Source organism: Meleagris gallopavo, chromosome Z (assembly GCF_000146605.3).
Source record: "Meleagris gallopavo isolate NT-WF06-2002-E0010 breed Aviagen turkey brand Nicholas breeding stock chromosome Z, Turkey_5.1, whole genome shotgun sequence".
In the NCBI taxonomy this organism is placed as follows: Eukaryota; Metazoa; Chordata; class Aves; order Galliformes; family Phasianidae; genus Meleagris; species Meleagris gallopavo.
Window position 1 is genome coordinate 36869103 of NC_015041.2, and position 14082 is coordinate 36883184.

The following is a 14082-nucleotide window of genomic DNA, read 5'->3' on the forward strand; positions in this document are numbered from 1 at the left end:
AGAGAGAGAGAGAAAGAGAAATTAGCTCTTGCCACAGAAAAACTACATGCAGAAAAGGATAGAAGATAGGTAATCATCTGTGCTTCCTTAAGGCAGCTAAGGTTTGCACAAGCATGTGATAGTGTACTGAGTTTCTTAACTGCTCATACCTCTGTTAATCCTTGAGTCCTACACACAAGCACTCAAACAAAGCTTCTACTCAGTGGAGCTGAAGTTTACAACAAGAGCAGGATTTTGTCCTGCCTGAGCCATGACTTGGAGAAGTTCTAGGTAACCTGGAAGTCATTGAGTGCCTTTCAAAGCACCTCATTTTTCCAATGCTTCATTTTCAGAATCACACTCTTTATTCTCTCTCCCTTGTTACTTTGTCAATGTTCTGAGGCCAAGGGAAGACCATTGTTGTCCAGGAAGAAAGAAAGAAGAAACAGGAGGGTGTGTGATGAGGGTGCTATAATGGATGTGAGATGTTCTAAGTAAGACAGTTCATTAAGGAAAGAAAACAAAATTGCAAAGAGGTGCTAGTAAAAAGACACAAATGTGGCTGAAGGGAGGATGACATAGATAAATGTCAGAGGGGGTGAATGAAAATATAGATTTGTATAGTCATTTGTTTGGCACAGTAAGAAAACCAAGAAGGACCATTTTCCCATCACCTCACTTTTAGTTAGTGTGGAGGAGAGGCAGACCCACAGCCTACTTTGCCATTTTATTTTGCACTGATAAAAGCTGGAAGACATAGCTGAGCCTTTGAGGTTCTGAACAGCCTTATATGAGCTAGTCAGAAGCTGAATGATGACTTTTCAGATTGTTGCCTGGAGAATTAATCTGTGATGGACCTAAGAAATGCAACTATCAGTGATGACAGTGGGATTGCACTGACCAAATATACCTAATTGTTTATATCAAGTCTGTTCTAATTGTTCACACTTAATCATATACACAGAAGCAATTCTTCCCCAACCTTGAGTGATCCATCTAATGCTTACTGAAAGATTTTATACAACTCCAAAAGCTCCATAAGAAATGGTTTGGTGTTTGTGTATATTAATGCACTGGAATCAGTTTACTGGGATCCTACCAACCTTGTCAGGATGCTGGATTTTCCCAAGATGCTTATTTATAGTTTGCCTTTGTAAGATAAGGATGGTCACTAGTACTTCTTCATCATTAGATTGTTAATGACACTCTACACTGAATAAACTCAGTTGTAAAAAGACACTTCAGGGACAAGAGCAAGAGAAGTAATCCTTGGGCTGGGAATGTGTATGATGTGCAGTGCTAGTTGCACAAGTTTTCTTTTACCTCCTCTCTTCCTTTTTTCCCTTTTATTTTTCATCAGATAGGAATCTTGAGGGTGAAGGGAGCTCTGATATATGTGCTAACATTCAATGAAACAGCAGTAGTTTTCAGAAGTCAGACCAGATGAGCATGGGTACTTGAAGAAATTGCAGTGACCTTTTCCTCTCCCACAGTGCCATCCACTCCAGGTCAAACTAATCTAACTGGCAAATAATTAGTTTTATCTGGGTGACAAACAGCTCTAGTGACGCTGCTGCACTGTAGTCCTTGTATCACAGTGCACTGTTTCATGGCATTGTTTACTTGCTGATTTTAGGTCTGGTGCTTTGATTTGTTTCGTTGATGTCTGTTTTTTGTTGTTTGGACATGTAACCACCACAAGTCAAATTTTCCTTTCTTTCTCTCTGACACCCAAATAACGTGACTCATCAGCAGCTTTTGTGGCTTAAAGTGCCGACACAGAAACATGGGAAAGGACATTTTGCTAGTAAGTTTTCTTGAACTCTGAGAGAGTACTTCAGGACCTTTTCAGGCATACAGGCCAAGTTTGCAGACACTGCTTAGTATTTAGTCTTAAAATATTTTGTTTGTTTGTTTTTTGTTTTTTAACGAAAGCAAAAAAGGGAAACTCATCTCACATCAGTTCTTGGAAAAACTTAGCAGAGATGTGCTTTAAATACCCAGCCTGTTTAGCCAGCTACAAGCTTGAGCCAAGATTTTGCATGAAACTGTGATCTCACAGAACTAAGCAAGAGTTTTGCCATTAACTTCATTAGGATCAGAATTTTGCCCCTCCACATTGTTTTATCTTTCCAGTGCAGATTAGAAACTCTGATCCTCATTTAGATTTATGGAGTTAAGTTGTGTATAATCCCTATCTAGCTGTTGTATAACTAACTTGTCTTTATGCAACAGTCCAAGAAGCAGCTGAGAAAATAAGGACTCCATGCCTCCACTTTTCAAACCACACATGGATATGTTGGAAGCCAGGGACTATTAGCAAGGTTTCCACCTTTGTTTAGGCCTAACTTGTCCAAAAGGCATGGGGAAGATTAGACGTCTCATTTTAGTTACTTCAACTTCTAGCATGGATGAGGCAGAAAAACCCGAGAGACTGTGTTTCAGTATGAATTCCAGTGACCCGCTGTCTGTTTAATATCTTCAGCATATCTTATACCATGTTTGTTGTTGCCCTTTTGCTATTTAAAAAGAGGGAAGCATATAGATTTGTTAGAGTCAGCACAAGTTACTGAGTCAAAGCCTTCCACTCTTACAGAAAGCTATACAGTAGGTGTTAAGAGCAAGAGAAGCCACAGGAACATCAGACTTCCCTAAACCATGTGGAAAATTCCAAAACTCACTAATGCTTTTAGCACCAAATCTCATGAAAATTCCAATCTGCCAAAGCAAAAGAGTAAGATATATCAAGGTTATCAGTAGTGTGCTAGGCCTGGAAATAGAAACTTTTTTGACAAATATTTCTGATGTCCTACAAAGTTGGTCATACCTGACACATAACAGATGGTGACACCAATCTGTTTGTCTGCCTCAGTGAGAATTACCTTCTTTCAAGTAAGCTGTATGATGGTATGAGTGGTCAAGCCAGCTGCACCCACCTGACTTTACTGGGATTGTGTGATGTCCCTTGGAGCACATCTGATCCAATATGCTGTTTTTGTACATCCTCTGTCCTCAGTGCCTCAGGGCAGTATGGAAATAGAGTTTAAGAGAGACAAAAAATGCAAAAAGGGGCAAAACAAAAATGTAGGAGACCAATGCAAATCCTGAAGAATTTAGTTAAATATGTTAAATATGATGCAGCCTGCAGAACATTGATAAGCTTTTTTTTAGATGGCTCTCAGATTTATTAACAGCAACAGTCTTGTGTCTTTGAAGTTTGAGCTTTTGACTCCTGGAACACTCTTGTCCTGTTATACAGCACTTCCCATTAATTTTCTGAAGGTTGATGTTGAAAATAAGCAGGATTGCTGCCAAGGCCTTCACTGGAGGGCTGTTCCACAACCTCATCCTCCTAATATTTGCAAATTTTCTTCTTAATCAATAACCTAGATTAACTCATGATCACTATGCACCCACTTGATCACATAATTCTCCAATAGAGAAAATTCTTCTCCTTTCCTAGCTTTAACATCTCAATTGTATTTAGATGAAGTAATCCTGTTCTGTCCCAGACTGTCTTGGAAGGTTGAACAATGCATACTGTCAGGAGAAAACATTCCTCATTTTACTTCTTCAAGAAGCTTCCTCCTGCATCTTTTAGCATGTGAAAATGTCTTTTTCTGGCTCAGACATCATAGAACTATGAGTGTTATTTTCCAAGTGAGGTTTTGCCTGTTCTTGGATCAGAGGAATTTCCCTGTCTCTAATGAAAACGCACTATATGGTACATCCTAAATTCACATAGCCTGTGTCTTATTGGCACACAGTCACTGTATTGTCAAACAGTGCTCTGGGCCACTCTTATGTTCTATGGCTTCCAAATGAAGAACATCCTCTTTTCTGAGGTTTTTGGTTTCTGTCCCTAAGTGAGTGACTTTACAGTTCATGCTGGCACATTTTGTTCCTCTGGTGGTTAAGAAAGACTGCTGTCTCTTATTTATTTTTAGATTCTTTGGGGGCTGCTTTTTATTTAATTCTTTTAAAATTAAAATTCAGGTCTTTTCTAATTTGGTGTTGAGTAAAGAACTAGAGAAACAGAATCACGGGACCAAAAAATAAACTGCTGAGGGAGTGAGAAGGATTTGTAAGTAAATTTTCTAGATGATTGTGGCTCTATTTCTTAATATTTTATTTCTTGATCACTTCTATTTAATGTCAAATGAATATTTTGGAAAAGGAAATCTGTTCTAAACATAGAGATCACATGCACTTTTAGTTAAGATGTGAGAAGTTACTATGTTTCTTAGCCTCCCAGGAAGACTTCCAAAAAACCTAAAAATTACACAATTTGGTATTCTAAACTGACTTTAAACATACCCGGCTTCCAGACCTTCTATCTACACAGAAAGGTCAAAAACTCTCTTTATATAACTTCTTGGCCCTGGGAGTATTACAGCCCCTGGCAAGTAAGTACAATTCTGATCTCTGCTGTCACTCAGTCAGTCACTGAAGCCAGTAAAGTAACATTAGTATTAGAGTACTGAAATTGTGAGAAGCATCTTGCCTTCTAGGCACAGTCCTTCCTTCACATGTGAGCCTAATGCTTAATATTGTGAAATGCTGTATTTCTGGCAACTGCATAATATATTTTTCTGGTGACTCTATATATGAAACATTTGCAAAAAGATAATGCTAGTAAAAGAATCACCAGAATGTTTTCACTTAAGCTATTTGCAGTTCCAAATGACTACTTACAAAGAGAATTAATGCATGACATCAAGCAACTAAAAAAAGAAAAGGCTGGTTCATCATTATTTGGGCTATAACTAGCCAGGCAAGCACCACCATACAAATGTTTACAGTGAAGAAGAAGTGTTTGTCTATTCTGGAAGGACAGCAACAGCAAACACCTGCAGGTCTCAGCTGTCACTACAGAGCTGACTACCTGCGTGTAGGAGTTTGAAGGAGGCTGCACTAAAGAAAACAAGAAAGAGTTACCGAGAAGTCAAGCAGCTTGTCAAGGCATCCTCGTAGGTGTGTGTATTGAATTGTCACTGTTTGAAGGCACAGTTTGAAGGCTTTTTATTAGCTGCTATTTTTGCATCCATTGCTCAAACGGAAATTATCTGCTTCCCTACATGGACTTTTCAGCTTTCCTCCTCCGTCAGAGGCTCATTGCATCATGTGTAGTGCTGGGGAGGACAGAGGGTTCCAGTAGTCCTCGAGGACGTGCACAGATGATTTCATGCCACTAGAAACAATAAAGGAAATAATGGGCCAGCTACAGAGACGTAAATCTGAACTAGTTCCCTTCAAGTCAGTGCAGTAACTTTAATTTAGACTAAAATAACTGCAAGCAGACTTGTGCATAAAAGTCACCACTATGTTTGCATTTAGAAGTTTGTATACACCAGGATGTCTCAATGCTAAGGTGTTAGCAAGATGGCAAGGCCTACTGCTCACTGTCCATACCAAATTATTATTTTTTGCATGCAGGAAGCATGCTCTTTACTGAGCTTGCTTTTACACATCCCTGACTGTTGGTGCTCCTCCTTAAGTGGGAGTTTCCTGACCCATACAGTTCTGCAGAGATGCCAAATTCAGCTTTGGTTCTATGCAAGTGTAGTTCCCTTGTGGTTTTTGTTTGTTTGTTTGTGTGTTTGTTTGTTTGTTGTTGTTAATTTTTTTCTCGTCATAATAGATGCAATCACTTCCCATTAGAGTTTTCTCTCTTCACACAAGGTTCATTGATCATGCTTATAGTCCTGTATCTATCTGTTTTCACTGACGCTACAAGAGTGTCTAGGAAAGTTTTCCACACCAGCGCTAGGAGAAGGGGCATCAGATATCCAGCACATGTAGTTTGGTGCATTTAACAGCAAGTTCTTACTAAGCTTCATCTTGCAGCATTAATGGTAAAATATAGAAAGTGAGGTTTTTAACTAGGAAGCTGTAGCATATTTTTATTTTGCCATATTTAAGACCCCTTTCACATGAAATGCACAACTGGGAAACCTCCACTGCTCATGGGGCACACTGTCCTTTGCTCTGTGAGTTCAAAGCATGTGGAGATGACAAAACCAGAGAAGAATAATGAGAAAGCTGAAAAATGATTGAAAGAAAAGCAGAGCAGAGTGCACTCACTTCTGTGACCAGTTACTTGATTAGTCATTGAATTTTGTTTTTGCTTGTTCCTTTGGAAATCTTCCCTTGACAGATTTATGCTGGCATGGTTATCTTGCAGGATATCAAGAAATAAAAATTAGTTCATCTTCAGAAGAGATATTCAGGAACAAAGCAGTACCTAGAAATATTCCCTATGAGATACAGAAATTCAATTGACCAACGCTACTGTTAAACATTTTGAGAGCTGTGTCGGTCAAAAACTGAACCGAAGTCTTCAGAAATTTTCAGTGGAAACCTTCCCCCTCTTTACTTCTTTTAAAAACTTGGAGAACTTACTTTTTGGCTCCACTTTGTAAGGCAGATATTACAGTTTTCAAATGAATGGAAATTCAGTTCATGTCACCACTGCTTTTAAAGCATTTTAATTCTGTGTATTTCAGGAGGATTACTCCTGGTGTATGCAGGAGGTAAGAGCCTTAAGATCTCATATGCATGCCTATAGAATAGCAGGAAGTTTACACAGTCAGCAGCACTGGTGGCTGACACAAGCTTTTCTGTTAAGGAGCTCTTAGTGCAGATGCTCATTAACTTTAAAAGTCCTTTTAAAATTATATATACAAAACTGAATCATTCTTAAAAATAACCACACATATGGATATAAATTGCAGGAAAGCAGTGATTCACATATTGAAATTAGCTTTCTAAACTGCAATTTGGAAAGCTTCACAGAACTCTGATCGAAAGTCGGCTCATTTCACTGAGTAGCAGCACAGCCCCCATAAAGCCGTCTTTGCAGGTGCTGGAATGATTTGGCTACTGCTGAGACATTTAGCACATCAGAGGGCCATGTCCCTAATCTCAATCCTGTTCACAATTTGTAGGGTTGCAGTTCAGTGGCTGCTGGGAGCTTTTTCCTATGGTTTCACTAGAGCCAGTGTTTAGTCCAAGGTTTTTGAAAGTGAGTGCAGGCAGCATTTTTGAGAGAATGGGTGCAAAACAAGAAGAGAACTGATGAAGTGAATTTGATAGTTTTGCTTCGTGGACCGAGGTCCTCGTGCAGACTGACTACTTATGTCATTTTGCAAGTGTGGCAAGAAAGCAATTGTAAATATCAGGAAAAATAGATACTGTACTGTAGTGCTACAGACCATCACTTTTGGCAGAAAATCTGCAAAGCAAATGACAGAACTCCAAAGGTTAGCAGCTGAAGCTGTTGACTTTGATGTGTGATGCACACAGTGTGAGCAAAAGAAGATGTGGGAACAAAATGAGAAAAAAAGATCTCTGGAAACACTGTGAGCACAGTCAGAAACTGGAGCGGCAGCTCCCGGCTGAGCAGAGCACAGTTCTCCACGCGCGGCTGCCCTGCCGGCCGTGGGGCGGCGCGGAAAGGCCAGCCAGGGGGAGCAGCGCTCAGCCGGGTCCTCTTTTGAAGACTGCTCCCAGATCCAGTCCCAGCAGACTCTTTGCAAGCTTCCAGCTGGAAGGTTTTCTTATGCTAATAGGCTCCCTCCTTGCAGTAAGGGGAGAAGTTGCTAGGCAGTTCTCCTAAACGTGCATTTTTTGCCTGAGACCAGTGGACAACTGGCACTCTTTTGGCTCACAAAATTCAGGAAGCATAGAAAAGAAGACTTAGATAATTATTCTGAAATACTGTCTGTAACAGGAGGGACTGAGAAGATGAGAGGACAGCATCAACTAATAATAAAGCGGAGTCTGCAAAATGGCTCTTAGTTTGGTGTGTGTATAGGAAAGAGCTGCTGATGGTGACTGGAAACAGTGAAAAAAGGAAGCAGCTGCAGCATTGCAGGCTGCTGAGGTCTTACCTTCTGGATCCTTCTGCCATCTGATGGAGCACCTGCATGTGTCCACTCCAATACAGGGGGTGAAGGGAAATCATTTTCGGTAACTTGTGTCAATCTGAGCCTGTTGGCATCAGTGACAGAGCACAGTGTGAGCATATTGTACAAGAACTGCTCCGAAAGTAACACCTATGCTGTTTTGATAGTATGGTGGTAGAGGTTGAACCTTTCCACCAGTATTATGTTACGCATTATTGCTATGTGGCAGATGGCAACAGAGAAGCAATCTGACAGAATGGCATTTGACTGGAAGTGTGTATGAAGCAAAGGTGTGCCACTGAATTACTCAATGCAGAAAAAATGGCACCTATTGACATTCATTGACACTTGCTGAATGTTTTGAGAGACCAAACAGTGGATGTGAGCACAGTGAGGCAGTGGGTCGTGCATTACAGCAGTGACAACAGCTTGTAAACACTGTTTCGTTTATTTCATGTCCACTTGCTTAGGAATCAATACGAAACATTACTTTCAGAGTGACCTACCTAGGTCACTTATGTAGTTATAATCCATATGCCTTTCTGAAGCCTGTTTAATATCAGGGATCATGAAGAGTACTGAAGTTTTTGACAAGTTGTCAGGACTGCTTCCAGGCTTGCCAAAAGGTGAGAACCTCAGAACTAAGATGATTTTGCATCTGTCAGGCTCAGGAACTTAAACTTCAGATTACTTGTCTTTGCATTAATGTAGTCTTATAAATGGAGCCAAAACTCTTACAAAATCCAGTGAAGTTTCTAGCTGTAGCAGAAATGAAGGCCTGATTTAAGGTGAGTGAGGGAAAATGCATTTGATATCAAGGTCAGAATGAAACAAAAATTAGTGGTGCTCATGGTGTCTCAAATGCTTCTGTCTCCATCAGATAGGTAAATAAATCTACAGAAGAAAAACTGCATCAGTGAGAAGCAACTTTTTTTGTTCCCAATGCAGAGCAATGCTTTCAAGAAATGTATCTACTTTAATACTTAGGAGTTTACTTTTAGTAGTTGCTATTTGTATGAGGGTTGCTCCTATATTGTTGCGTTGGCCCAGAATATCAGAGGTGGGTGTTGGTGCTGCAGCAGCAGAGGCTGAATCATCCCCCCCAGTATTACAGGCTGAGAATGTTTGAAAGCGCCATTTCAGCAAAAGCAACACCCAGCACAAACAAGACTATGTAAAGGTAGAAGTGATTACGCTTTGGGAAAAACTTAACAGATAGTCACCTGTAATATCTGGAAAGAGATCTTGGTGTCTCATGAAACTCTTCTTCAGTTTCCTCTATTAGATAGCTGTATTCAAGTTTGCCTCCACAGCTATGTGTCCTGGATGTGTATGCTTTTAAACAAATGTCAGTTCAGTTATTCACATAATCACAAGATTGGAAGTCAAGACTTTGAGGAAGAGCTATAGTGCAAGGTTTTTAAAAATAGAGTAGAAGACTGGAAATTTACATCTGCAAGAAATAATGACTTTCTGTAAAAAAAGAGTATATTGTGAAAATAAAATGTATTAAAAAACAGAGATAAAGGAACCTTAAAAGTAAGGTAGTTTTAGCCACAAAAATTTTTTTTTCAATTGCTACTGAAAATGAATATGATCTAAGCTGCTAGTTTTGTACTGCATGCAATTTTTATAGAGGGCAGAAAGACTATAATGCATATTCAGAGACTGAAAATTTGTCCAGCTCTCAGTGGAAAAATTGGCAGTGAAATCACGAAGAACAGGATTTTTACCTTTACGATTATTAATTGTAAATTTTTAATGACATTACATCTGTTTTCATTTGTTTGTTCAGTGCAGTATTGAAAAAGGGAAAAAAAATCACATCAGTCCATGATCCAGCCCATGCATGCCACAGTGTGAAGCAAACCATTGTTTTGCTGGAAATGTAGGGATTATAACTTGTTTTTCTGTTTGTTTGTTTGTTTTTGTTTGTTTTTGTTTGTTTTTTGTTTTTGCTTTTGGCCTTTAAAAAAAAAATTATTTTGTTCCCACCAGCTGAAATATAAAATATGATTGAGTCTTATTCTCCCCTAGGAGATATTTTTGTAACACCATGTAGTCCACTCAAAGGTAGGTGTGTGAAGGGACTCTTTCAAATTATTTTATGACCTGCAAGACTATGTTCCGATAAGTCTGGATTTAATGGGATTTAATGTTATATTCAGAAAGAATGAAATCCTGTCATGGCAGAAAGATTGCTCTTGTTTTCATTTCCTTTTTCTTTTTTTTTTGTTTCTATGGTGATAGAAGTTAGGAAGATAAAGAAAGAATTGTTCATTAAAAATATTGCCAGATATTCCTTGATAACACATCAATCTTACAGTTGTTTCTCTGCCAGTATAAATATACAGCCAAAAAAAAAAAAAGGCAACTTGAATGACAGACATGATGATTACAAATCATTTGCCATATTGTTTTTGTCATCTGTATTTCTTATACTGCCTCAGCCCAACCTCACAAAATATGATGTTACCTGGAAAAAATTGATTCCTCCCCAGTTGATTTACCAGATGCCTGTCACCCCCAAGTTACTTTGAAAGGATAACTGATGGGCCAGAATTTTTGCAAGTTACTGCTTTGCATATAGTCCCTTTGCAGCTGATTATGCTGCCAGTATTATTTTCTGATGGTGAGATTTAGTGCAGCATAGCTGACTGGCAGAATCCTTATTGGAGATTTTACTTGCTTGTGAGCTAAGTGAAGGGCAGGGTCTGCATTCTTGGCACTCTGTCATATGCATGAGCTGTTTGTTTTTTGGATTCAGCAAGCAGAGTTTTAAATCATCTTTAGGGAAACAAGACACGGAGAAGAAAAGAGATCAGAATAGAGCTGAATACTTCATGTCATAATTTTGGCAGTGTGTCTTGTCTTCTGCATTGAATGCACTGATAAAAAATGAGATTTTGCGGTTTTCAGTTGAATGATTTTTCCATCTTCCTATAATATCCTCTAATACTCTAGGACTGGTGTTTGATGGCATATCAAACTCTTTTAGATAAAAGAATCTAGAGTTGAGTAATTGTGTGGGAAAAACAAGTATGTTAAAATAAAGTTCAGTGCCAATGCACAGCAAGTGGAATTTGCTCCTCAATGGAAAGCCAACAGATACTACTCAAATCTGCAACATGAAGCTTACAAGTTGAGATATACAGTCCTAACATTGCAATTTTTTTGCAGAGGGGCATTCTGTTGAAAGTGATTGTAAGACCTACCTTGCATAAATCCTTCCTGTTTGCATAGACAAGCCATAGTGATTTTTTACATTAATCATGCCTGGAGGAACATACAGTTTTGAACAACAACTGTTTCTGTGGCAATTTGGAGAGGGACTAAATGGTGGTTTTGGAGTTAAGCCAGATTATATATGCTTCTCTGTTATGCAATATTAACCTTCTTGTTTTCTGTTTTGATCAGCATTGGTTAGTAGAATAAAACACAAAATAGAAGAGGAAGAATTTGAAGGCTGCACAGCAGACAAAGTTATATTGCTTGCAGTAAGAAGCCTTTCAAATATGGCCTTAAGTATAAGTAAATTTGCATAAGCTGGGAAATAATACAGAGTTTTACAGAAAGATTTATACAGCTCCACTGTACAGCCTGAGACTGAAGGTATGCCTACTCTGCAGATACTCTAAAATTGTGATGTGCTTGATGCAGACTGCAAGACCAGCCAAAAGCAGAGTGAATACTCCTTTCCTGGGATGTACACTTTCACACCTATGGACATAGCAGCTTTAAAGTTGGCATGTGTTTATATGTGTTCAGTCTTGTCATTAGGGACATAGAGAACAGCATTATGTTAATCAACACAATCAAAAAATGAATTTTTATTTCCTAGTTATTCTTTTTAATCTGCCAATATTTTTCAACACCTTAATAGTTACTTTTCAAGACAAAAAGGACCAAAGAGAATGAAAAAGGAGTCAATTCAAATCTGTTTAACCTTCTGCTTATGTAAAGTAGGCAATTACTTTGCGTCTGTAGTTTTTTGTTTTGTTTTGTTTTGTTTATCATAAGTGAACCTTAAAGGGGTAGTGATGGACTTTAAAACTGAGATACTCCTAACCATGAAATAATTGTAACCTCAGACTTTGGGAAGTTTGTTTACTTACTGGTCTACTACAGCTTCAGAATTTCAACTCTGGAAAAATGGAGGATACTGGTTTTTAGGGACAGCTTATGAAGTGTTGAAATGGAGATTTGCTTTAAAACAAGTACAAAAAGTGGTTGGAATCTGCATCCTTAAACCAGAAAAGTAGTAGGAAGCAGTAGGTTGCAGAACTTTTTGTGATTTCACATCCTAAAGGATGCTGGAAGTAAGGAATGACATTCAAGCAGGAAAGACTAATAGGGAAAGCAAGCTAGGTCCTACTGGGATACTGTGAAAAATGCCAAAAGCATTTAGTACTCAATTTGAGAATGATATTAAAATAAACAAGAGAAGATTCCTGGCTGTTTAAATGTGAAGAGAATGAGGGAAAGTGAAACTGCTATAGACATGATGATGCAGAAATAAGAGTTAATTTGGCTTGGAAGTAAATTGATTTTTAACATCAGGTCTTGAAAAGACAGAGATGAATGCAAAGATATAGGCAAAGTGTTTAATGAACTTGGAATATGAAAGCTAAACCTGGAGCAAGTGTAGAGAAAAGATCATACAGAAATGATGGAAATGGAGAATCTGTTCTATAACAGTAAACTAGGAGTTCAGAAAACAATTTAAGCAGTGTAATCCAGCAGTGCTGGCCAGAGAGATGGTCCTGCTCTTTTGCTTGTCTCAAAATAATTCCTGCACCATTCTCTCTTCTGCACCAGTACAGGTGTTTCTGCAGCCAAGCTGTGATAATGATATATTCCAACTGAAAAACAGGCATTTTTTCCTAGTTGTCAAGAGGACAGAATACTTCCCCAAGCTGAAGTGTCAAGACTCTCCCACTGAAAATGTTTTTTGGAGTGTCTAGGAGAACTGTGCTATAGAACTGCATCAGAAGGTAGATAAACATCAGGGAACAATGTTTACAAAGGAAAAAATGAGCATAAACTGGTTATGAGAGAATGTAAGCAGGAGATTAGCATTAGAGATAACCATTGAAGAAATGGTCTCTCAGATACTGTGGAGGAAAAGACCTCCTAGATCAGAAAGCTACATTCCTGCATACAAGGAGGGACTCTGATGTAGTGTAGGGGCTTCCACATCGGATTATATACCAGGTTCTGGTATATACCAGCTTCAGGTAATGGTATTTTTGTTTCACTCCAAGTTTCCATGCATGACCTAGAATAGAATGTTTTACTTTAGAAAGGGGCAGATATATTTTGCCTTAGAGTTCGCTTAATGTTTTCATTCTTTCTTCTGTTGATAAATATGGGGCAGGGTTGGACAGCACTGAGATCAATACCCAGTTGGTATCTGGGTGTGTTGGTCTAGTCTTGCTCTTCATTACAAGAAGCGAAAATCCTGAGTGGCAGGAAGCACAAGTATCAAGATGGTAGTGGATGTTTTGTTTCACATTTAAATCCAGAGAATATCTCCCTGCAGCTGTAATTTTAATTATATAGGATGATCCCTTGCCTTTTACAGAGAAACTACTCAGAATTTAAAAGGAGTCTGAAGACTTCTGGGGATAGGCAGGTTAAATTATAGTTATTACCAGGCAGCTATTTAAAGATTACTATCCTCTGAATAGCAAATCTCCCACCTCCATGAAACACAAACAAAACAAAAAAAATTGCTTGTCCTTCTAGAATTTTTTCCAGCATTCAACTTGTAACTTGCAGTTTCCAGCCTTCACCTCAATGTTCTCTTTTGCTGCATAAAAAAATGCTCATCAGTGCAGTTTCCAGTGTGTCATACTGAGGTACTAGAAATAATAGACAGAGATACCTACTTGTTTTTAGTAGATTTTGATTTGTAAGCACTAAAATTTGTTCCTTCATGTGCATGGGTATGGTGTAGACACCTAGATCTGTACGTCATTCTTTCATGGTGGTGGGCTGCTGAACACATGCTGATGTAAAGTGTCTACCTGTGCTTCTCCAGAGCACTGCTTAGGGTTGGGCTTGTGTGACTGCTCAGACCATTCCAGAACACTTCTGGGAAAAGCCCAACTCCTATATCAGGAGGTGTCAATGGTTTACGGGCTGGTTCAGTCTGGTTCCGTGACTAGAAGGGCTGAGGGATCCGTGGATCCGC

At 38.8% G+C, this 14082-nt stretch overlaps 1 protein-coding gene across 3 annotated transcripts in view; it reads left to right on the top strand.

Moving 5' to 3' along the window:
• Positions 1-14082, top strand: part of NTRK2 (neurotrophic receptor tyrosine kinase 2) — a 197697-nt gene that overhangs the window by 153058 nt on the left and 30557 nt on the right. The gene's annotated exons all lie outside the window — the stretch shown is intronic.